At 37.5% G+C, this 24,403-nt stretch overlaps 1 protein-coding gene, 1 non-coding gene and 1 pseudogene across 9 annotated transcripts in view; 1 reads left to right on the forward strand and 2 right to left on the reverse strand.

Moving 5' to 3' along the window:
* Positions 1 to 24,403, forward strand: part of BAZ2B (bromodomain adjacent to zinc finger domain 2B) — a 407,867-nt gene that overhangs the window by 155,970 nt on the left and 227,494 nt on the right. For all 8 annotated transcript variants that reach the window (XM_020880363.2, XM_020880367.2, XM_020880369.2 and 5 more), the window contains one exon: positions 7,348 to 7,390. The gene's annotated coding sequence lies outside the window, so the exon portion shown is untranslated. The remainder of the gene's footprint in view (positions 1 to 7,347; positions 7,391 to 24,403) is intronic.
* TRNAC-GCA (transfer RNA cysteine (anticodon GCA)) lies at positions 14,018 to 14,090 on the reverse strand. The gene has a single exon. It is a non-coding gene; the product is annotated as a tRNA-Cys (tRNA).
* On the reverse strand, positions 16,074 to 18,250 carry LOC110129180 (EF-hand calcium-binding domain-containing protein 14 pseudogene; annotated as a pseudogene).

Raw genomic sequence — 24,403 nt, forward strand, 5'->3', positions numbered from 1 at the left:
GTGCTTTTTAATTTGATTTATTTTACATTTATTTTTATTGAAGTATCATTGATGTATAATATTGTGATAGTTTCTGGTGTACAGCAAAGTATCCATATATATTCTTTTTCAGATTGTCTTCCTTTACAGATTATTACAAAATATATTGAATATAGTGCTCTGTGCTATATGGCAGGACCTTGTTATTTGTCTGTTTTATATTTAGTATTGTGTATCTGTTAATCCCATCCTCGTAAAATATCCATGTCCCATCTTTCCCAATCCTCCTGAGTAGGAAATGACAATCCACTCCAGTATTCTTTCCTAGAGAATCCCATGAATAGAGGAACCTGGAGGGCTACTGTCCATAGGGTCGCAAAGAGTTGGACACAACTGAAGCGACTTAGCACATCTCACACAGCACAACCATAAGTTTGTTTTGAGTCTATTTCTGTTCTGTAAATTCATTTGCCTCATTTTTTTTTCAGATTCAACATAGAAGTGATATGATATATTATTTGTCTTTCTCTGTCTGTCTAATTTCACTTACTGTGATAGTCTCTATGTCCATCCACGTTGCTGCAAATGGCATTATTTCATTCTTTTTATGGCTGAGTAATATTTCATTGTGTGTGTGTGTGTACCTCATCTTTATCCCATTCATCTGTCCATTAAGTTGCTAATATGTCTTGACCATTGTAAGTAATGCTGCTATGAACATGGGGGTGTGTGTATATTTTCAAACTAGAGTTTTCTCCAAGAAATGCTTTTTAAAATGCCATCTGTTCATGTTTGGTTTTACCTAAAGTAGTATTTGTTTAGCTGAAGAAAGTATATGGGAAAGAGTGACAAAAAGTTAGAACCATGGTAAATCATCTCTTTAAAATCTTAAAGAGATGTACAACATTTTTTGTTTTTGCTTTTGGTTTTCTTTAATAATTAAAGCAGAGGGGAAGCTCACTTTGTTTTAGGTTGTGATATGACAAAGTTTGGTGGAAAATGAGAAACTGGGACTTCCTTGGTGGTCCAGTGGCTATGGCTCCATGCTCCCAATTCAGGGGGCCTGGTTTTGATCCCTGATAGGAAAGCTGGATCCCACATGCCACAACTAGGTGTTCGCAAGCCTCAACTAAGACCTGGCACAGCCAAATAAATAAAAATTCAAAATTATTAAAATGAGAACTCTCATTGGCTGTATCTCAAGACTTCGCTCTTGGGAGGCTATAGCGTTATCACTTTTGAACTTCCTGGTATCTTTAGAGTAGATAGTGGGCTTCTGGTTATTTCTAACAGCAGGTATTGAATTAGTCATCTCTTGGTGTCTAGGAGGGACTGGATTAATGTACATGGATTAATGTGCAGTGGCAGAAATCATTGGAACCCCAGCCTTCACAGCTTCTGAACATTAAGGGAAGACAGATATCTAATATTTTACTGAATACCCTGTTTACACCTACAGGTGAAACTGAGGACAGAAAGCATTCACTGAATATGTTGTTGTTATTGCTTAGTCACTAAGTCATGTCTCACTCTTTTTTGACCCCATGGTGATGGACTGAAGCTCAGCAAGCTCCTCTGTCCATGGGATTTTCCAGGCAAGAATAGTGGAATGAGTTGCCATTTCCTTCTGTAGGGGATCTTCCCAACCCAGGAATTGAACCTACGTTCCGGGCAGATTCTTTCCCACTGAACTAACCAATAGGAAAGCCTATTTGGTGAATATTGTGCTCCAAAATACTGCTTGGAATTGGTCCTATCTATTCAAGCTGCTTGCTTTCTTTCCTTTCTCTACCTTTGGTATCTTCCCCCCACTAAATCAGAACAACTTTTAGCCAGACACCACCATAGTCACTGTTTGTACAGTTCAGGAAATGATTTCTATCACTTCAGAGCTTTGTTGCTTTTAAAGTATTAAATTGATTGGTGTTTTCATAATTTGACAAAACTACTTAACAAAACTTCTATTCATGTTATGTAAAATCTTCTATTTATATGTCCACTCTATATTAGACAGTGGACTTCTTTCATGCATACTATATTACATGCTTAGTTATAACTTTTGTCTTCCTGTTAAAGCTTGCTCATATTTTTTTCTTGAAACATAATAAGAGAGGGAAAATGATTGTTGTCAAAAGAAGTTCTCAGGCTCAAGACTATTAAAATTGTTAATAAAATGAATTTCTTTTTTTCTAAATTTGGTTGAGGTTTTGGTCATGCAACAGTGCATGAATAAATGAAGTAAACCACTTCTACCCAGCTGATTTAGATTTAAATTTAAAGAGATTTAAAACTCAGCTCTCCAAAACCCAAGACTATTTCCTCTTACAGGCAATATAATCCATCAAGAATTCTGCAATAAAATAGACCTTCTTCTCCACTCAACATAAACATTAAAGTTATTTGAAGATAATTTGCCTCCAAATTTGGAGCAGTGTCCCTGAATGGAACATATCCTATCCAACATGGTTGAGGGTTATGTCTAAAAGAAAATAAATTTTCAAATATTTTAGAAGGATCATTTACACTTTGATCTTAGTATAGTTTCAAAAATACCTAGTTGTGCTGTTTAATATGATAGTAGCTACATGTCAACATTTAAATTTAAATTAATATTTAAAAGTCGTTTTGTTAGTCACACGAACCATATCACGAGTACTCAGGCACATTTGGCTACGGGCTAGGTATTGGACAATGCAGATACTAAACTTTTTCATTTTGCATTGTTTCATTGGACAGCTTCATATAGAAGCTGAGAATAGAGTTGTCCCATGATATCAGTGGGGAATTGATTCTAGGACTTGTTACTGATATCATAATCCATGGAAGCTCAAGTCCCTTATATAAAGTGGCATAGTACAGTCAGGTCTCCCTTATCTGTAGGATGTGGAGACCACATCCCATGGATATTGATACTGTGTTCCACTAGTGGTAGATCACATTTTTACCAGTTTTCACAGATATAGATCCCTATTACTTACAATATCATTTCCCTCCAAAGTATTGCTTATCAAAGTATGTGATTATTTTCCCTACCAAACAATCTCCCCAAGTAATAAAAAAGAACAATAATGCATAGGATTTGAAACAGCTAGGTGATGATAGAAACATGTTTAGAGTTTTATAAAGTTTGTTATTAATCTTAAAAACATATGCCAAATTCATAGTGTGATTCTCTAAAAAATGAATGATAGCCACAGACTTTCCATGCTACAATCCAAGTTTGCAACACTGAAATAGCCTACGAGTAGCATATGGTTTATGAGATTACTTTTCATTCATATATTTTAGAGGTAGTTTTTATTATATAACCACACCTTGAAAAGAACATAGAATACAGAGAAAACATTAAATTGATTTATAAATGAATGATTAAATATTTTAGTGACTAATACTTTAAGTGAAGGCGCTAGTGGTAAAGATGGACTTTTGGTGGCTCAGATGATAAAGACTCTGCCTGCATTGCAGGAGACCTGGGTTCGATCGCTGGGTTGGGGAGATCTCCTGGAAAAAGAAATGGCAACTCACTCCAGTATTCTTGCCTGGAGAACTCCATGGACAGAGGAGCTTGGTGGGCTACAGTCCAAGGAGTCGCAGAGTTGGACACAATTGAGCAACTAAACACACATTGGTAAAGAACCCACCTGTCAATGCAAGAGACATAAGAGACACAGGTTTGACCCCTGGGTCAGGAAGATCCCCTAGAGGGAGGGCATGGCAACCCACTCCAGTATTCTTGCCTTGGAGAATCCCTTGGACAGAGAACCCTGGTGGGCTACAGTCCATGGGGTTTCCTAGAGCTGGCTATGACAGAAGCAACAGTGTGCACGCATGCAGCATGTATTTCCATGTTCAGATTGAGTAGGATGAGAAAATCTCAGATTTTTTAATTCATTTATTCCTTTGAATCTTTTCAGTAAGTTAGGTATGGATAAATATCCTAACTTTGTGTATACTGAAACTTAACGTAGGGTTATCAAGTGAAGGTAAAGCTAAAATTCATTATATAAGGAAAGACTTTTTACATTTGGGGGCAGAGAAAGAAGAAAAATAGTTTCATCCTAATTAATGGAAACATGATTGTAGCTTAAGATTCTTTTCCCACACTTTAACATTATTAGGTGTTTTCTGAGGGTAAATATAGTTGAGACTTTCTCTGTGCATATTTACTAAAATGGTGGTTTATAGGGGAAAAGTTCATAACCAGTACATTAGTTAAATTATGTTTTCATAAAATGTATTGCTACTTTTTTATAATATGTCTAATTTGAATATATTTCCTAGTGTTAAGATGATTTTTTAAAAATTACCTTTTCCTTGATTATAAAAGCCACTCAGGGTTTTTATTAGAAGCTTTGTCTGGCTTTACCCTCTAGAATCGTTTTAATTTCAAATGTTTTTTCCTCATGTATTTGCAAATACCTGGTAAGTTATGTGTAAAAATTGCTACCATGATGAAAGAATGTCTCTGCTAGGTTTTTATACTTTGAGGATTAGGACTTTAAATCAAGTAGCATTTTACACCATAGATTTAGTCTTAATTATCTTGTTTCTTCCCCCCAAAATAAACATTTATCTTTTTATTCAGTTACTTACATTATTTGAATGTAACTATTTAAAAATATTTAATATCTTTTTTAATTTAAGATTTTTGTGAAAAGTATAATTGGTTCTTTCATAAGACTTTTTGTATTGACTCTTCACATCACAAGCTTGTTTTTTTTTGGTATTGATTGAAGTTGAGAGCATAAAGGAGTTCCCTGCAGGCAGGTCTTTGGATTCAGAAAGTAAAGTGTCCCATCTATATGCTTCTGATCTGATTTGATATGGTGAGAGCATGGGTAGTTCAGAGAGAATTAATTTCCTGTCTTATATTCTCTTATTCATTCATGCATAATTTAAAACTAACATGTTCTGCGTCTTGATAATCTTTCCTCTTTTGCCTTCAGTCTATTTTTCCTTTCTCTATTTCTTGGACTTAATAAATAACAAAACAGAAGACATTTTCACCTCTCTTGCTTCCCATGAACCTTACTTACGCATGCTTAAGTCGCTCAGTCATGTCCAACTCTTTGCAGCCCCGTGGACTGCAGCCTACCAGGCTCCCCTGTCCATGGAGATTCTCAGGCAAGAATACTGGAGTGGATTGCCATGCCCTCCTCCAGGGGATCTTCCCAACCCAGGGACTGAACCCAGGTCTCTCTCATTGCAGGCAGATTCTTTACCATCTCAACCACCAGGGAAGCCCAAGAATACTGGAGTGGGTAGCCTATCCTTCTCCAGGTGATCTTCCCAATCCAAGAATCAAGCCAGTATCTCCTGCATTGTAGGTGGATTCTTTACCAGCTGAGCTACCAGGGAAGCCCAAGCCTTATTATAGGTATTCCCTAAATTCTGCTTAATGGTCTGTCTTTACTTTATATTCATTTCCTTGGTGAACTCATCCACTCTCTTGGCTTGAATTGTACTTTTTTATATGACTCATTTTTTAAATCTTGGACTATTCTAAATCACGATTTCTACCTGTTGTTGAGAAGTGTCTCCATTTGAATAGCCTTTGGTAACATTGGCCTTATTTATCGTCCAACATGAAAGTCACTCTACTCTACCACTGCAGGTTTATTTCATTGTATTCCCGATAATCTTCCATTCTCTGATGTCCTTGTTCTTGTGCTTAGTTTAGCGTGAACTCCTTTTATTTCTCCATGTAAGATGTTGCTTGGGTTTCCCATTCTATCTGTACTCATCTTCACTGTCCAGACCTTCATTATATCACACCTGTAACTCATTGCACCCACTTTGACACCACTCCCTGCTTTTCCCATTTTTTTTTTATTTGAACTTCCCAAACTCTGCCTGCAGTGATTTTTTAAAAAATGCATACAGAGTTGTTATGGCATATCTTTATTAAATAGAAATTGTAAGCATTTTCATTTATATGTCCCTCTGGGCATAGTGCTAGATGCAGTAAGAAATCAGTAAGTAATTGTTCACTCATTCATTCAGCAGCTCTTTCTTGAGGAGTTGTTGGGTTCCAGCTATTATACTAGTGCTCCAGTGATCTTCTCTTACCGAGCTTGCAGCTGAAGAACAGTCTCTGGTGGTAAGAGAAGGCTTCTCTGAGAAACTGACATTTGTTATCAGACTGAATGAAGTAAGAAAGCCAGCCTTGTAAAGATCCGGGGAACAATTGCTCCAGGCTGAGAGAACAGCAAATGTCAAGGCCCTGAAGAGGGACAGGTTTGGTATATTTGGGGAATATCAAAAAGGTCATTGTGACTGGAACGTGGTAAGGAGAGAGTGAGGGAAGTTGTAGTCAGGAAACTAGGTGACAGAGAGACCATCCTGATTGATGGAAAAGCCACTGGATAGTTTTGAGTAAGGGAGTGATGTGAGCTGGTAACATTTGTCACTGAGTTAAGGACAGTAGACTAGAATAGTGATGTAGGAGAGCAGTATCTTGAACTAGTGAGGTAAAAAGCAGTAATAAGGACAGAATGAGGAAGAATGGTTGGCAGGATAGATTGGATGGGAGGTGAGAGATAGAAAAAGGAACCAAGGAAAACTCAGTTCTGTGTGCTCGGACAAGTCATGTATCCTCTCCAACGTCTGTTTTCCTGTGTGTATAATGAGAAATACCTCTTTCCCACTTTGAAGGATGTGTTATGAGGAAATGAAATAATAATGAAAGCTAATTATGAATCTTAAAACACCATTAATGTAGTATAACTTTTAAACACCAAACATTTAAAAGCTCACCTTAAATTACTTCCCTGGTAGCTCAGCTGGTAAAGAATCCGCTTGCAGTACTAGAGAGGCCAGTTCAATTCCTGGATCAGGAAGACCCCTGGAGAAGGGATAGGCTATCAACTCCAGTATTCTTAAGCTTCCCTGGTAACTCATCTGGTAAATAATCTGCCTGCAACGCCAAGTTTCTCCTGTTGATTGATAATAAGTAGTAGATCATGTTTTGGGCTTAGACTGAGCAGCTGATCTAATCACAGAAAAAAAAAGGATGCCTGTCATTTGTTTTACAGTATATTTAAGACATTGTGATTCTCTTCTTGTTAAATATTTGAAAAAAAATAAAACTAACCCGAGTGACCTATTGTTTATTTACTAATATGTTTACTCTGGGGTGTTGTTGATTATAAATGAAACATAATTTGCCATGCTATAAGAAATAATGACCTATAAATAAACTCTAGGTGTTTTATGCTTATTTGTGTCATGCCAATTGTACTTTTCCTGATAATTTTAGAATACCTTATGGCATCATGACACACAAATATTCTAAACAAAGTTTTTAGTTTTTGAAATTACTTACTCAACTATGATTCAGCTGAATGTATTTCTGTTTTCCTATTACAGATTTCTCAACAGTGATGTCACAAGATTGACCACATTGATCACAGTAAGACTAAAATGATAATTAAGCTTTTAAAGATGTTTTGTTTTCTCTGAGAATGAGAATTAAGTTAGAAAATATTTATGGTTTTTAATTGTTACTCTTTCTTTCAACAGCCAATTGAATATTTACATTTAATGATTCACATCTCCCACTCTATTCACATCTCCCACTCTATAGTTTATTTAAATAGTTCTTTAAATGATTTTAAACACTTTAAATGAAAATTATCTTTAATTTATAACTGAAATTATATACCCAATTGTATATATATATATTTCAGTGTGAATCATAACCTGAACATCATTGTTTTTAGTTTTGTTTTTATAAAATACGGTACAAAATATTTAAGGTGAATCCACATTAGGAAAAAGATTATAAAAATAAAATTACTTGAGACTGTAATCACATATTATGAAGGGCTGTGAAAACAGCCTTCTTGAAAGGATTCTTAGACTTCTTTAACATTTTCATTGATATATAGAGTCTTCCAAATATGGAGAGTTGTTCAAAAGGATAGTTTTCTTAAGAAACAGACACTTTTCCTCTTTAATTTTAAAATGTTAATTTCTTCTGTGTATAAGGAAATATGCTACATAAAGAAGAACTTTATCCAAGGTTTTGATCTATATTATTAGAAAATTCTAACTAGTAAAATCTGAATTGCAGTAATGAAATTTTACAGCAGTTTTGAAAACGCCTTTTAAATAACAGAGGAAAAAATTGAGTATATTATTTATTCAGTGAATCTGCTTCTTTAATCCTATTTTAATTGTTCATTAGAAGCAGTATTTATCAGAAATGTTAATCTGTATATATATAATCTTTATGTTTTAACATTTTTTTTGAAAACTGGTTAATTTGTTAAATTTAGCATTTTTCAGAGTCCAGAAAGGACTTTTTTTATATTTTTAAAGGCTTTATCATCATCGTTGAGTCTACAGATTTTTATGGCATGTTCATTCATTTTCCTAAGGGAGCATTTTAAATATGTCTGATTTGTAGCTCTTTGCTTACTTGTTTTTTCTTAATCAGAACTTTATGGCCCTCACTAATGGTTTACAGCAAGATATTAACATATTTCTGTAACATCCTTCTGTTTTGCATCTAGTGTTTTACAATCAAGGAAGTTAAAATTAACATGGTATGAAAAAGATATTTTTTTAATTTAAAAAATGCTGACCCTCAGTACATTTTAGAGTAATATTAAGAGAACATTTAATTGCAACTGTTTAAATTCCAGAATTTCAGGAAGAGAGGTGGTGTTTAGATTTAACATTATCAGATGTTAAATAAATTAAAACTAAGTATTCATATGAGAGTTTCATAAGTACCTGATAGCAGAAACCCTTTCTCGTAATGTCAAGGTCATGAAGCTTTCTCTAGCCCCTTAAGCCAAGAAGAGTGGGTAGATTTCAACACTGATTCAGGCTGAAAGTATTGAGAGAGTAGTTCAAGTGTTGACCGTGGGACTGAAATAAAATGAGACCAGGGGAAGGCTGATATAGTCAAAGAAAATGGAGAGATTAAAGGACTAGTCAGGGTAGATAAGATTGTGGTTGAAATGGGGATATTAGAGATTTTTTCAGAGCTGAAGCTGTACTAAGTATTTATATATTATATAATATACACCTTATATATATAATTTTTTCTTCAGAAATTTTCAGAACTCAGAATTTCTGTTTTTAAGCTCTATGTTATTGGAGTCAGCAAAAAGTTTGTTTAGATTTTTCCATAACATCTTTGGCCAACCCAGTATATTCCACTGACATGTCATTATCTTCTAAATGATCTATCTCTTCTTCCTGGCCATCAGCAATTTTACTGAAGCCTATACATATGTGATCCTCAGTTTATTTGTATTAAAGCATTGCTCTAACTCTTTTGTTTCTCTACTTGAAGATGTTTAATGGCTTTCCATTTCTTGTATGCTCAAATCCAAACTTTCTAACTTGGTATTCAAGACCCCTCCTCAGTTTGGCTGTAACATATTTCCCAAACAAATATCTTATTATTCAAGAAGAAGACCCCTACATTCCACACAATGTGGACTACATACTCCACCCTGGATATACATTTTGTCTCCATACTTACATCCATGTCATTCCCTTTTCCTAGAATATTCTTTTTCTTTTTCAGGGTTTTATGCCCTTGATGAAATCAGACCTTCTCTGAATGTCCTGTACACATGTAATCATCTTTCTGAGGCCTTCCCTAATCATCCTAATTGAAAATAACTCTCTCTCCTTAGTTGTTTGGTAATACTCAATTTTTATTATTCCTATGTAACTTATATATTCCTCTGTATTTTGCATGTTTTAATATGTATTTAATAAATGCATATTTTAATATGTATTTTCTAATTGTATTCAGCACAATGTGTTGTTAGTAGTCATAAATACCCACAAAGAACTAAATTAGTATATTTGTGTGCATGTGTACTCAGTCGTGTCTGACACTTTGTGAACCCCCCCAAGGAATGTAGACTACCAGGCTCCTCCATCCATGGGATTTCCCAGGCAAGAGCACTGGAATGGTTTGCCATTTCCTTCTGCAAGGAATCTTTCCAACCCAGGGATCGAACCTGCGTTTCCTTTGTTCCTGCAGTGGCAAGCAGATTCTTTACCTGAGCCACCTGGGAAGCCAGAGTATCTTTCAGCTCGGTTCAGTTTAGTCGCTCAGTTGTCTCCGTCTCTTTGTAACCCCATGGACTGCAGCACGCCAGGCCTCGCTGTCCATCACCAGCTCCTGGAGTTTACCCAAACTCATCTCCGTTGAGTTGGTGATGCCGTGCAACCATCTTATCCTCTGTTGTCCCCTTCTCCTCCCGCCTTCATTCTTTCTCAGCATCAAGGTCTTTCCCAGTGAGTCAGTTCTTTGCATCAGGTGACCAAAGTATTGGAGTTTCAGCTTCAGCATCAGTCCTTCCAATGAATATTCAAGACTGATTTCCTTTAGGATTGACTGGTTGGATCTCCTTGCAGTCCAAGGAACTCTCAACAGTCTTTTCCAAATTATCAATTCTTTGGTACTCAGCTTTCTTTATAGTCCAACTCTCACATCCATACATGACTACTGAAAAAACCATAGCTTTGACTGTTCGGATCTTTGTTGGTAAAGTGATGTCTCTGCTTTTTAATATGCTGTCTAGGTTGGTCATAGCTTTTCTTCCAAGGAGCAAGTGTCTTTTAATTTCAGGGCTGCAGTGAACTTCAAATGTTCAAGCTGGATTTAAAAAAGGCAGAAGAACCAGAGATTAAATTGCCAACATCTGTTGGATCACTGAAAAAAGAATATCTTTAGTTTTCTTACATTAAAATTGAAACAAGGATACTAATACCCAAACCTCCAAAACTGAGCCATAGGAAGCAAGCTAGATAGGAAAGAGCATAACTTTTAGAATCAGAGGAAGTGCAAGTGCTGAGGTCACTGTATGTATACTGTTTATATGACCTTTAGCAAGTCAGCCTCTTTGTGCCTCAGTATTTTCACAAAATGACTTATGCATATATTTAAAAGGATTTTTATAAATATTAGTTACCTTTCTTCCCTCTTACTTAACTTTTTGGTTTGCTCTTTTATTGATATGAGAAGGGGTAAGACATCAACTATGAAGAATAGGGATATATCCTAATTTACCTTACTCCACACAATGATCTTTTCATCTATTCATTTTAATATATAGATTTTTACTTTCTACCTTATATATAGAAATGATAACTTTGTTCGCTCACATAAGATCCAGGAAAGAAGCTGATTAGATCTGTTGATATAATGTGATTTTTTGGGAAGTGGGGGAAGGGAGTCAGACCTCATTAGAATACCAACATCTTAAAAGGCCAGAATTAACTTTAGAATAGTTTAGGTTGTGCTAAATTCCCCTTATGTAACAAATGACAAAACCAACATCCAAGAGTTTGAAGGTAGGTGGCTTGCATAATTGTTAAGAAGAGGAACTGGGTCGGAAAACCTTTACATTTGTGCTCTGATATTAAATATAGCTGTTTTCCTCTTGAGTCAGTTACATAGTCTAAGATCCAGTTTGGTTTTTTTTTTCTGTTTAAAGTGGAATAATGTTTAATACTTCAAGAGTGTTATGAATATTAAATGAAAAAATGCTTATTACAGAAGCACAAAACCCAGACTGAAGTGGTAAATTCTTTTGACCTCTTATCATAGTCATCATCATCCGTAAAGTTACTCACCCAAAGTCACATACTGTGAGATCTTGATCAAAACCTGGTTTTTCTTTATTCTAATTTCTACTTCTGTTTTGTGATCACTCTACTTGATTAAAAATCTCTAAACAGCATTTGTAGGAAATACAGTAAACTAACTGATGGACTTTTTTCTTCCCAAATCTCCCCAAATCCTCTATCTTCTCTAAGAGTATTCATGCAGTTTCATTTAATGCAGTTTTGTTTATATGTAATTTTATTAATACAATGGTTATATTTTATTTTAAATATTCTTATTTAACATTTTGACTCATATTTAATAACCTGTTACAAAGCAACTTTTATAATAATTGAAGTAGCTTTTTCTGTTTTATTGAAATTCCTTTTTCCTGTTGGTAATTTTACTGTAAATATTATTTAAACTTCATAGAGATTAATCTCTCTCAATAGAAATATTTAACTTAAAAATTGAAATTTAGAAGAAATTACTATATAATTTTACAGTATACACACTACTAGAAATATTGGTGTTAAATAGTAAATGTCAGTTATGTACCTACCTCAGATAACATATAACCAAACACGGCAATGATTGACTGTTGTACCCTAACATCAGTATTTCTCATCTACTAATTTTTTCACAGCCTATTACTACCTGGAATGAAAATATCACTTTCAGTTTCACTTATGGCTAAATGTGGTCATGTGACTAAGTCTTAACTAGAGATACAGGACTGTGTGCAGCTTGTGTGGAAAGTAGCCTTAAAGGAAGAGGGGTATGCCCTCTTTCCCCCCTTTCCTCTATGCTTGTTGATATGTGCATCTGATAAGTGAACAATAAGGGAAAACCACAAATTCAGAATGGGCAAAGCAGTAAGACTGAAAGTCCCTGGTAACTTGAGAATGTCACCTTGCCCACTTTTGACTTGTTTATACCCTTGACTTGAATGGGATAAACTTCTATTTTATAAGCCACTCAGTTTTGGGCTGTCACTCATAACCAAAATTTACCTTGATTTACATCAAGATAATATAACAGAGTTTACACCATTGTTTCAATGTCTTTGATTTATTTATGTTTCATTTATTTCTGTTGAACTCTGTTGTCACTTTTTGATGGCTTGAATTTTAGGAGAAGAATAGAATGATTCACTCTCTTTGTCTCAGAAAGGAGACTAGGGAAATCTTTAAAGAGAGTGTAGACACCTAGGCTAGGTTTTGAGGTATGAGTTACAAGAGAATACAGAAAGAGAAAATAAGCATATAGATTGAAAATAACATGTATTCAGGGACATTCAACCATTTTAGTTCATTATTGTTGAAATGTAAAATTTGAGGAAGTAATGAGCCTAGAAGTCATGTCTTGTAGGAGTTCACAAACCAAAAAGTTTGGTAAGTGCTGAGTACCTAATGAAGTTTCTTCTATTGTTAATCATTTTAGTATTACTCATGGTTTTTCCCATTAAATATTTTTTAAATAAATAAATTTTTATGCAAAGCATTTAGGAAGGAAGAACAAAACTATTTATTCACTCCATAAGATACTAGATGATCTCTGTTTGAGTCTTTGACAAGTTTAGAAGACATAGTATTACATTTTACAGGTAAATAACTGAGTTAGAAGGGTCAAGTGTCTTTCCCAGTGTGCTAGTTAAGTCATTATTTGGAAATTACAAAAATCAAACATTTAAGAACAAGTCTGCTATGTATTATATGACTTTTATTTTTCTTCTTTTGTAATACCAAAAAGAGAGTTATAGCCAAATTTAAAATATCTTTGATAAAATATATAACAGTGGTCAAGCCAGAATTTATGATAATAAAGAATTTCCATATTTTATGACAATGAATATATCTAAAACATTAAATTAAAAAATCTAGCATCTTAAAATCATAAACTCTTTCTTAAACATTTTGTTTTCTAGAGTCTGAATTGTGAGCATATCTTCAAAGTTAGTATATAGCAGCCATTTAAATTACTTTATACAGATCAATTTTCTGTTGCTATTGTGTATTTGAGTAAAAGAAACCTCCATTTCCTACTATTGCATCTCACCAAAAAGTTGCAGTTTTAACATTAAAGGAGCTAATAGTATGCATGGTGTTCTTAGTATGAGTACCTGTAGATAGGAATGCTACCCTGTTGCAGAGACCCTACTGAACTTTCAACAAGTGAAAATGTACAATGTTACATACTCATTTGAATTAAAGATGGAAAGTGAAAGTGAAAAGTTGCTCAGTCGTGTCCAACTCTTTGTGACCCCATGGACTACACAGTCCATGGAATTCTCCAGGCCAGAATACTGGAGTGTGTAGCCTTTCCCTTCTTCAGGGGATCTTCCCAACCCAAGGATCGAACCCAGGTCTCCACATTGCAGGCAGATTCTTTACCAGCTGAGCCACAAGGGAAGCCCAAGAATACTTGTGTGGGTAGCCTATCCCTTCTCCAGCAGATCTTCCTGACCCAGGAATCGAACCTGGGTCTCCTGCATTGCAGGCAGATTCTTTACCAACTGAGCTATCAGGGAAGCCCTGATTACTTGGATTAAAGATTACTTCTTATGTAAAAATTCTAAATGAGCTACTATTTAGTAGATCTTCCTAAAAACAAAAGATACAGTAACCTTAATACAACTTAGTGATATAGAGACATGAGAGAATATAAAAGAAAAATTAATTTTCTAATTTGGTTTGGTATTTTTAATTGTAATCAGCAAAGAGTCTAGCACCTAGACTACTAGGTAAATATTTTCTGAATTAAAGTGACTTGAAAGTTAATCTGGTTAATAGATCATTCTTTTCCTCTCACACCTTCTAGATTACCAGTGCACACATCTTCTGTGAGAACATTTGTTGAAATGTTGGTCATGGAGTAGATAAAATACAAATAGAATCTACAGAAACTGATGTAGAGATGAGCAGAAGTGTGTTATAGACTGAGGTATGGGATTATGATATTCGACTCTCATTCTTTTTCTACTAATACACAAAGGAAAAACTGAAGAGGAGGAAAGATTTTGACATAAATGGAAATAGAAAAATTCTTACTGTATTACATCTGTGTTATTGTTGTTCAGTCTCCCAGTCGTGTCTGACTTTTGGCAACTCCATGAACTGCTGCACACCAGGCCTCCCTGTCCCTCACCATCTCCTGGAGTTTGCCTAAGTTCATGTTCATTGTTTCGGTGATGCCATCCAGCCATCTCATCCTCTGATGCCCTCTTCTCCTTCTGCCCTCAATCTTTCCCAGCATCAGGGACTTTTCCAATGAGTCATCTGTTCTCATCAGATGACCAAAATACTGGAGCTCCAGCTTTAGCATCAGACCTTCCAGTGAATATTCAGGATTGATCTCCCTTAAGATTGACTGGTTGATCTTGCTGTCCAAGGGACTTTCAAGAGTCTTCTCCAGCACCACAGCTCGAAGGCATCAATTCTTTGGTGTTCTCCCTTCTTTACAGTCCAGATCTTACAACTGTATGTGAAAACCATAGTCTTGACTATAAGGACCTTTGTCAGCAGAGTAATGTCTATGCTTTTCTATATACGGTCAAGGTTGGTCATTGTTTTTCTGCCAAGAAGCAATCATCTGATTTCATGGCTGCAGTCACCATCCAGTGATTTCAGAGCCCAAGAAGAGGAAATCTGTCACTACTTGTACCTTTTCCCCTTGTATTTGCCATGTAATAATGTGGCCAGATGCCATGATCTTAGTTCTTTTAATATTTAGTCCTAAGACGGCTCTCTCACTTTCCTCCTTCACCCTCATCAAGAGGCTCTTTAGTTCCTCTTTGCTTTCTGCCATTAGATTGGTATCATCCACATATCTGAGGTTGTTGATGTTTCTCTTGATTCCAGCTTGTAACTCATCCAGCCGGCATTTCTTATGATTTGCTCAGCGTATAGGTTAAACAAACAGGGTGACAGCAGACAGCCCTATCATACTCCTTTCTTGGTCTTTAACCAGTCCGTTGTTCCATACAGGGTTCTAGCTGTTGCTTCTTTACCCACATACAGGTTTCTCAGGAGACAAGTAAGATGGTCTGGTATTCCCATCTTTCTAAGAGCGTTCCAGTTTGTCATGATCCACATAGTCAAAGGCTTTAGCGTAATCAATGAAACAGAGCTAGATGTTTTTCTGAAATTCCCTTGCTTTCTCTATAATCCAGCAAATGTTGGCAACTGGATCTCAGTTCCTCTTCCTTTTCTAAACTCCCCTTGGACATCTGGAAGTTCTTGGTTCGCATCATGCTGAATCAGCCTAGCATGCAAGATTTTAAGCATGACCTTACTAGTGTGGGAGATGAGTGCAGTTATCTGATGGTTAACACGTTCTCCAGTACTACCCTTCTTGGGAATTGGGAATTGACCTTTTCCAGTCCTGTGGCCACTTCTGGGCCTTCCAGATTTGCTGACATAATGAATGCAAAACCTTGATGGCATCATCCTTTAGGGATTTGAATAGCTATGTTGGAATTTCATTCCATCAAATGGATTTATAACAGCAGTGCTTCTTTTTTTTTTTTAAGATTAGCAATTTTTAATAACGGGTCATTTGTTCACATCCTGTTTCAAACCATTCTTCCCACTTCTCACAAAATATGCATGACTCTTTCATTTTAAATATTTACAAACAGAAAAGGTCTATCTGCTGAAGGAAAGACATTTTCTGAGTCTGTATAAAGTGCAGCTAATTTAAGGCAAATTTATGTGAAATATAAAAGGTGGCTTAGTCTCTCTATATACACATTTTCCAGTTTTAAAAGATAAGCTCTCCTCCCATCAGAAAAAGGAAAGAGAAAAAAAAGAGGGCTTGACTTTTTTTCTGGCAATTTTAAAATTAAGATCTTACTGGTTTCAGGAAATCATAGATTTCTGAATATTGTAAGTAAAATGGTCTTTTTTTTTAAAAAAATAACTTTTATATAGCTTTTTCAAACAAGTTAAAAGGTGACAATGTGTCTGCTATTGTAGTTTGGAGGACTGGAGGATTGATGGGTAGGTAAAGGGTTGTTTTTGTTAGCTGAGCAGATAATAGGTAGCCCACAGCATACATCCACTTCTGAAATGAGCTTGATGAGACTAGACACCTAAAGCTGCTCTCAAGCTCCAAGAATGAGTATCTTCCATCTCCATCAGAATCAAACTCTCTCAAATGCTCTGGTTCTGGCCCAATAGACTCTAAGGAGTCCTCGATTTCCTGGGAGGTCAGTTTCCCATCCACATCCTGGCCAGTCTTATGGAATAAGCCCTGAAGATCTTCGATGCTAGAAATTCCTGAAAGGGAAGCAGGTCTTAGCTGGACAGCTTTCTCAATGTGGTCTCCAAGAGACTGTGGGAATTTTGGCAATGTTGATGGCTTTGATGTGAAATTCTGTACTTCCTCTTCATTGGCAGTCTCTGGAGGCCTGCTGCTCTCAGGTTTGTTCGTGAGAGCACTTATCAGCTGCAGTTTCTCTCTAAGCTTAGATACCTGAGAATCTGAACTATCTTCTTTCTTTATGCCCTGGGATTTTACTGACTCTATTCTGTTGGTCACTTGATGCAAAGACTCTCTCTTCAGAGTGGCAGCTCTATCATTCACCATGCTGGAGGACAGGTTCGCTTGCTTTTCTACCTTGCTCATAGCAACCAGATCTCTTTCTATCAAGTTGACTCTTTGGGTAAGATTACTGATGGTCTCATTCATCCCCTCGAGTTTAAGATCATTCTGTCTCTGGTACTACCCAACTTGGGCACTATTTACTTCCTCTAAAAAGCTGTGGAGGTACAGGATATCCTGTTTCAAATTCTCACTGTGGGTTTTATTTTCAAGTTCAGATAGAGTGGAAGGTGATGGAATGATCTGGTTGCTTCCATTGGTTTCCTTCAAGGTGTGCTGATTCATGTCACTCTGTAGTAGCTCCACAGTTTTCTTGTGTTCATCCACAGTCTTCTGTACAGCCTCCACAGCAAGATGGACACTATTTAAAGTGTTGTCAATGGAAGCTACACTCTTCTGAAGTCCCTCTACAGTGGCAGGCAGGCTAATTAAGTCTGCAGCTGACTTGACGTTGGCTTTGAGGTGGTTTACTGCAGAAGTCAGCAAAGAAATCTGCTTATTCGTTTCTGTGATGTTTATCCAGACTTTGTTCAACCCGAGCTCTCCAGATTCAGTCTTCTCAAGTTGTTTTTGTTTGCTGAGTAGTTCTTCATTAAGTTTGGGAATTTCTTGGAATGAGCTTTTCTGATTAGATTCCACTGTTCAGAACTTTTCCTTGAGGGAATCCAGATCCTCCTTCAGAGCGACTTGCATCCACACCAGGCCAACGCAGGCCACGACACAGGCGGCAAGGATGACAAACGTACAGAGGGGATAACAGATCCTGCAGCATCGTAAATAGTCTCCCTTGACAAAGCAAGAGCGATTTCCAGCTACACCAAATTCCTCTTCCTCCTCTGAGCTGGACTCCGAGTCTGAGTCAGGAGGCTCCGTGCGAAGTAGGCGGTGGCCTGAGCCTTTCTTGGGTTTCTTTCTCCGGCTCTCCCCAGCCAAGCCAATCAATGCATTAAGCTCTTTGTGCTTTTTCATCTTCTTGTGTGGGGTAAGTGGAGCACCCACTCCTGAGCTACCAGGTTCGTACCCGATGCCCAGTTCTCTCCCTGCCTTGGAGCTGCCTTCCAGGGTGAGGAATCCTGGGCCAGAGCCCTCTGGTCACTCCCACCAGATACACTACGGGCTGGAGATTGGACTCCAGAGGAAACTGAAACTCAGATGAATGGGGGAAGTCACATAAAGATGGCCAGGGAGCTGGTGATCCAAATGGGTAAAGGCCTATGCATGGAGTGCCAGTTACTTAAGAGGGTACTGGGGAGGGGAGCAACTTTTGTCTCTCAGGATAAAGAGTCAAGTCAAGAATGAGAGATTCTGAACCCTGGTCAGCAGACAGTATTTCTAAGGGTACTCCAAGAGCTGGAAAGGACACACAGATAGGTGTTTCGGACTTCCGGGTCAGGATGTCCAATGGAGAGAAAAACAAGAAAACTTGGTTCTTGAATGGGAAGAGACGGGGAGATGCAAAGCAAGACGGGGGGAACGCGCTGGTCCCTCCCTAGATAGTAGCAGGAGGGGGCTCCCAGCCACTACAACCCTGAGAAAATGCCCGAGTCCGAGATCACCGTCCTCCGGCCTTCGTCCTGAGTTTGAAGGGAGTCGGAGGCCAAGGAAGACCCAGAGCCCAGTCTGGAGGATTCGGCCTGAGAGGAGCCAGTCCCGCGCCTGGGAAGACCCCAGCCCTGATGTCTGGGCCTGGGGGCGCGGTGAGGAGGGGTGACCGCGGCTCAGCCCACCTGAAGCGCTCGCGCCCAGAGTTTGAGGTGTTCCGGGTACGGGCGACTCTCGGCAACTCACACACGCCGCCTCCACTCCAGCCGCGACTCCGGCCCCCGCTCCCGCTGCGGCCGCAGCTGCTCCCAAGTCGCTGGTGGCGGCGGCTGTGGCCGCAGGCTCCAGACCCGGGCCATAGCTTCAGCCCCAGTTCACTTCCCCTTTGGCAGCGGCCACCGGCCAACAGCAGTGCTTCTTAAGGCCCACTTGACTTCGCACTCCAGAATGTCTGGCTCTGGGTGACAAACCATACCATCATAGTAATCCAATTCATTAAGATCTTTTTTATGCAGTTCTTCCATGTATTCTTTCCATCTCCTCTTGATCTCTTCAGCGTTTACTAGGTCTCTACCATTTTTATCCTTTATGGTGCCCGTCTTGGGGTGGAATGCTCCCTTGATGTTGCCAGTTTTCCTGAAGAGATCTCTAGTCTTTCCCCTTTGTTGTTTTCTTCTATTATTAAGCACTGTTCATTGAAGAAGGCCTTCTTGTCTCTGCTGGGTATTCTTTGGAACTCTGCGTTTAATTGGATATGTTTCCCTCTCTCTCTTGCTTTTCACTTCTCTTTGTTCTTCTGCTATTTGTAAAGCCTCCTCAGATAACCGCTTTGGCTTTTCTTTTTCTCTGAGATGGTTTTGTTTGCTGCCTCCTGTAGAGTATCATGGACCTCTGTCCATAGTTCTTCAGGCACACTAAACTAGATCTAGGCCCTTGAATCTCTTCATTGCCTTTACTGTGAATTCATACAGGATTTGATTTAAGTCATAACTGTCTGGCCTAGTGTTTTTCCCAGTTTTCTTCAGTTTAAGCCTTAATTTTGTCATGAGAAGCTGATGATCTGAGCCACAGTCAGCTCCAGGTCTTTTTGTTGTTGTTGACTATATATAGCTTCTCCATCTTTGGCTACAAAAAATATAATCAATTTGATTTCAGTATTGAACATCTGATGATGTCCATATGTAAAGTCGTCTCTCATGTTGTTGAAAAAGGGTATTTGCTAAGACTAGTGCATCCTCTTGGCAGAATTCAGTTAGTCTTTGCCCTGCTTCATTTTGTTCTCCAAGGCCAAACTTGCCTGTTACTCCAGGTATATCTTGACTTCATACTTTTGCGTTCTAATCCCCAATGATGAATAGAACATCTTTTTTAGGTGTTAGTTCTAGAAGGTCTTCTAGATCTTCATAGAACTGATAAACTTCAGCTTCTTTAGTGTAGGTGGTAGAGGCATAGACTTGGATTATTGTGATTTTGAATGGCTTGTATTGGAAATGAATCATTCTGTCATTTTTGAGTTTGCACCCAAATACTGTATTTTGGACTCTCTTGTTGATTTTGAGGGCTACTCTGTTTCTTCTATGGTATTCTTGCCCCCAGTAGTAGATATAATGGTCATTGAATTAAATTCGCTCATTCCATTCTAGTTCACAGATTCCTAGGATGTTGATATTTATTCTTACCATCTCCTGCTTGAACACGTCCAGTTTTCCTTGATTCATGGACCTAACCTTCCAGGTTCCCATACAATACTGTTCTTTGCAGCATCAGATTTTACTTTCGTCACCAGACCCATCCACAGCTGAGCACTGTATCCGCTTTGGTCTAGTGGCTTCATTCTTCCTGGTCTATGGTGATTCTCCTCTGCTCCTCCCCAGTAGCGTATTAGACACCTCCAGACCTGGGGGCTCATCTTTTGGTTTCATATCTTTTTGGCCTTTTATACAGTTCATAAGGTTCTCACTGCAGGTATACTGGGGTGGTTTGCCATTCCATCCTCCAGTGGATCACGATTTGTCAGAACTCTCTGCTATGACCCGTCCATCTTGGGTGGCCCTCCACAGCACAGCTCGTGGCTTCATTGAGTTACGTAAACGCCTTTGCCATGACAGGGCAGTGATCCTTGAAGTGGGTATTACATCATAAGGGCACCTAAAATTAGCATGTCGTAGATGTTAAAATAAGTCTAACTAGTAGAAATATTCCTGATGTTTTCCTTATGTCAGTATCTTTAAAAAGCATTACATCAATAAGTATAAGTAAACTTTTCCACATGCAAAGTATGCCATTTATTTTTATGCTGCTTGGAATCTTATTTTCTGATTTTCTTTCTTAGAAGAAAACTCCTCACCTTTTGTTCATAAAATTGATAATTTTCTCTTTATTGCCTTTGCCAATGAATATTCCTGTCTTTTTTTACTCAAGTTTGTGTCATATTTTCAATATTATGGCAAAGAAATTATAGAAAACTTAAACACTTGGCATTAAACTCACATGTCACAGCTGCCCTCAAATGTTACCTCCTCCCTAAAACCTCTGCAGTTGGAATTAATCTCCCCATCATTTCTGCCTGTATAGTGTTTGTTATTTCTATTATAGCATTGTTCTTCAACATGGGATCCTTGGACCTGAGTACATAGATATGTTCTCTCTGTGGGACAGAGAGTGTTTACTACAAGAATTTACAAATTTCAACCCTAATAAAAAAGAAATATTCTTGGATCATCTAGGATGCTTACCTTATAAGCAGTTACTTCATTAGACTTTCAGGGCTATGAATGTGTTAAGTCAGTTTAATGAGAAAAGAATAAAAATAGATTTGATAGGTGCAGATGGTTCATTTGTACCAACTGAGGGTCAGTTGACATTGAAATGAACTAAATTATAGCTTTGTAGAGTTTTAGTAGAGAGAAATGGTGGGAATATTAGTATGTGTTATAAGTATGCATATGTGTTTTGTGTGTGTGTGTGTGTGTGTGTGTGTGTGTGTGTATGTTCAGTCACTCAGTTGTATCTGACTCTGCAATCCTACTGGACTGTAGCCTGCCAGGCTCCTCTGTCCATGGAATTTTCTGAGCAAGAGTACTGGAGTGGGTTGCCGTTTCCTCCTCTAGGGGATATTTCTGACCCAGGGATCAAAGCCATGTCTCCTGTGTCTCCTGTATTGGCAGGCAGATTCTCTGCCACTGATCCACCTGTAAGATATGCATGCCAAACTCAAATGTAACTGGAAGATAATGGGGAAAAAGCAGTCAGCACCATATTCATGTTGAGTACAGTGATTTTGTTTGAGCAAAAATATCATATTGATAGCAATTTGTGATCTGTTAGTTTTCTAGTTTTTATGTACATAGTTTGTAAATTTGTTTTGATACTATTTTTACTATAGTAAGACCTGAAAGCAAGAAGAGTTTATCCTTATCCATAATTTTGCTTTTTCAGGTATTTCAGTATGGAATTGTGTATCTGTTAGCACCTGTCCACAGCACATTTTCCTCTCTTTATAAGGATTTATATATACCCAAGTTTCAGAAACATTCTTACAGAGCCTTTATCTGCCTGAGATGAGTTGTGTGTTTGGCTCTTTCACCTATTTGATTGTAAAGTTCTTACAGTAAAGTCATAAACTATGTTAAATTCATTCTGGGTTTTTTTTTAAAGATTTTTTTATGTGGACCATTTTTTTAAGTCTTTATTGAATTTGTTACAGTATTACTTCTTTGATTTTGTGTTCTGGATTTTGGGCAATGGGGCATGTGAGACTTTAGCTCCCAGACCAAGGATTGAACCCACACCGCCTGCATTGGAAGGTGAAGTCTTAACCACTGGACCACAGGGAAGTCTCTGTTTTATTCATTCTTGCCAAGTAGTGCTAGTGGTAAATATCCCATCTGCTAATCCTGGAGACACAAGAGATGTGGTTTCGATCCCTGGATCGGAAAGATTCCCTGGAGGAGGACATGGCAATCCACTCCAATATTCATGCCTGGAGAATACCATGGACAGGGTAGTCTGGTGGGCTACAGTCAATAGGGTAGCACAGAGTCGGATACGACTAAAGCAACTTAGCAACGTATGCATGCATTTCCATTAGCATCGATTACAATGTGTTCAGTCTTGCAGTCCCATTAGAGTCGATTACAATGCCTTATCCCCAGTAGAGGCACAACAGAAATTTATGCAGAAAACTGGCCTACGCAGATGGTGATAGGCCAGTGTTGATAATCTGTTCAATTAAACTAGAATAGATAAATATGTAGAAAACAAGATAGGAAAAATACATTTTAACAGTTTGAAAATTCATACAAGTTAACAAATTCTTCTTTTAAATTAAATATCCTATAGAATTTTGGTCACTTATAGTGTATGAATCACTTTAATTTGATAGTCAAAGGATCTGTAGGGTAATAGCAAAATAAAGGTTTCATGGCAGGCTAGAACTGAATGTGGAGATGTAACCAGAGTGCTTCAGGTAGCAAGACAGTGCATCATTGCAAAATATAGTTTTGTATAGTTAGGGCAACTTAAGAGCATTGGTTTCCTAGGTGAGAGGAGACAAAAGAGAGGGGAATAGAGAAGGATATGGGAATGTACTAAAGGCAGTATATCCCTCCTTTTTTGTAACAGCCTGAAGCCACAGTGCCTCAGGAGCATTCCCTTTAGCTTAGACCAAAGTAAAGCTGGCATAAGTTTAAATCTTCTAGAATAATATAGCAAGTATATTTTATACTTTCCCGATTCTTTTATGGTAGATTTTTGTATAGTGTTGAAATGGCATAGAGTTCAGTTGTCTTGTTAACTTCTTCAGGGTATTTCTATTTCCTGTTTAAATTGAATTACCTATTTCTAAATTTCAAAGCCATTCAAAGTTAGCCTTGTTCTATCCATGTAACTTCATTTTCCTCTACTTTTCCAACACAGTTTGTTTCCTAGTCAGAACAATCCTATAGCCACAACATACAATGATGATTTTGTCTACATGTCTTTTCCTATACATCATTTCCTTTTTTGCAGTGTTGTTACCTTTCTTTCTCCAATGCCAGTTCATTCTTCAAGTGGTCTTGTCATGTTTTATGACAACTGTGACCTTCACTGAGCTTCCTTTCCTGTCAACACTTGATGTTTATTTCCTGCCCACAGAACTCTTTTTTAAATTTTAGAACCCCTATTTCCAGCTCTGGGTGTGACATTGATGCCTGGCCATCCCACTGACGCTAATCCAGGATGTCTAAAGTTGACTCGTTCTCTTCCAATTCCTCAGAAACTTTTCCCTCTCTGTATATTCCCTGTGTTGGTCAGTGATATCAACATTTAGTCAGCCACCAAAGCATGTTAGTTATCTTCTTCAAAAACGCTCTTCTAGTCTGACATCAAATTCTGTTCATTCTCTGTATGCGGTGTAATAATCAGGTGTTTATCTAATGTTTATGGAGTTCTTGGTCTGTGCTAGGTACTAATCTAAGCATGTAACCTGGGATAACTCATTTGATCTCCTTAATATATTTATCATTCATATTTTTTATATAAGAAAAAAATATATATGTTATATATATAAAATATAACTTTTGTTAGCAAAAGTACCCATGAAGCTGTCCATCCAAATTAAAAAAAAAAAATTTGAATATGATTGAGCCTAGTTTACAAGAAATAGTAAGGACAGAGAGACATACTAAATGACACCAGGGGTATAAAGTCAGGAAA

Source organism: Odocoileus virginianus, chromosome 13 (assembly GCF_023699985.2).
Source record: "Odocoileus virginianus isolate 20LAN1187 ecotype Illinois chromosome 13, Ovbor_1.2, whole genome shotgun sequence".
In the NCBI taxonomy this organism is placed as follows: domain Eukaryota; kingdom Metazoa; phylum Chordata; class Mammalia; order Artiodactyla; family Cervidae; genus Odocoileus; species Odocoileus virginianus.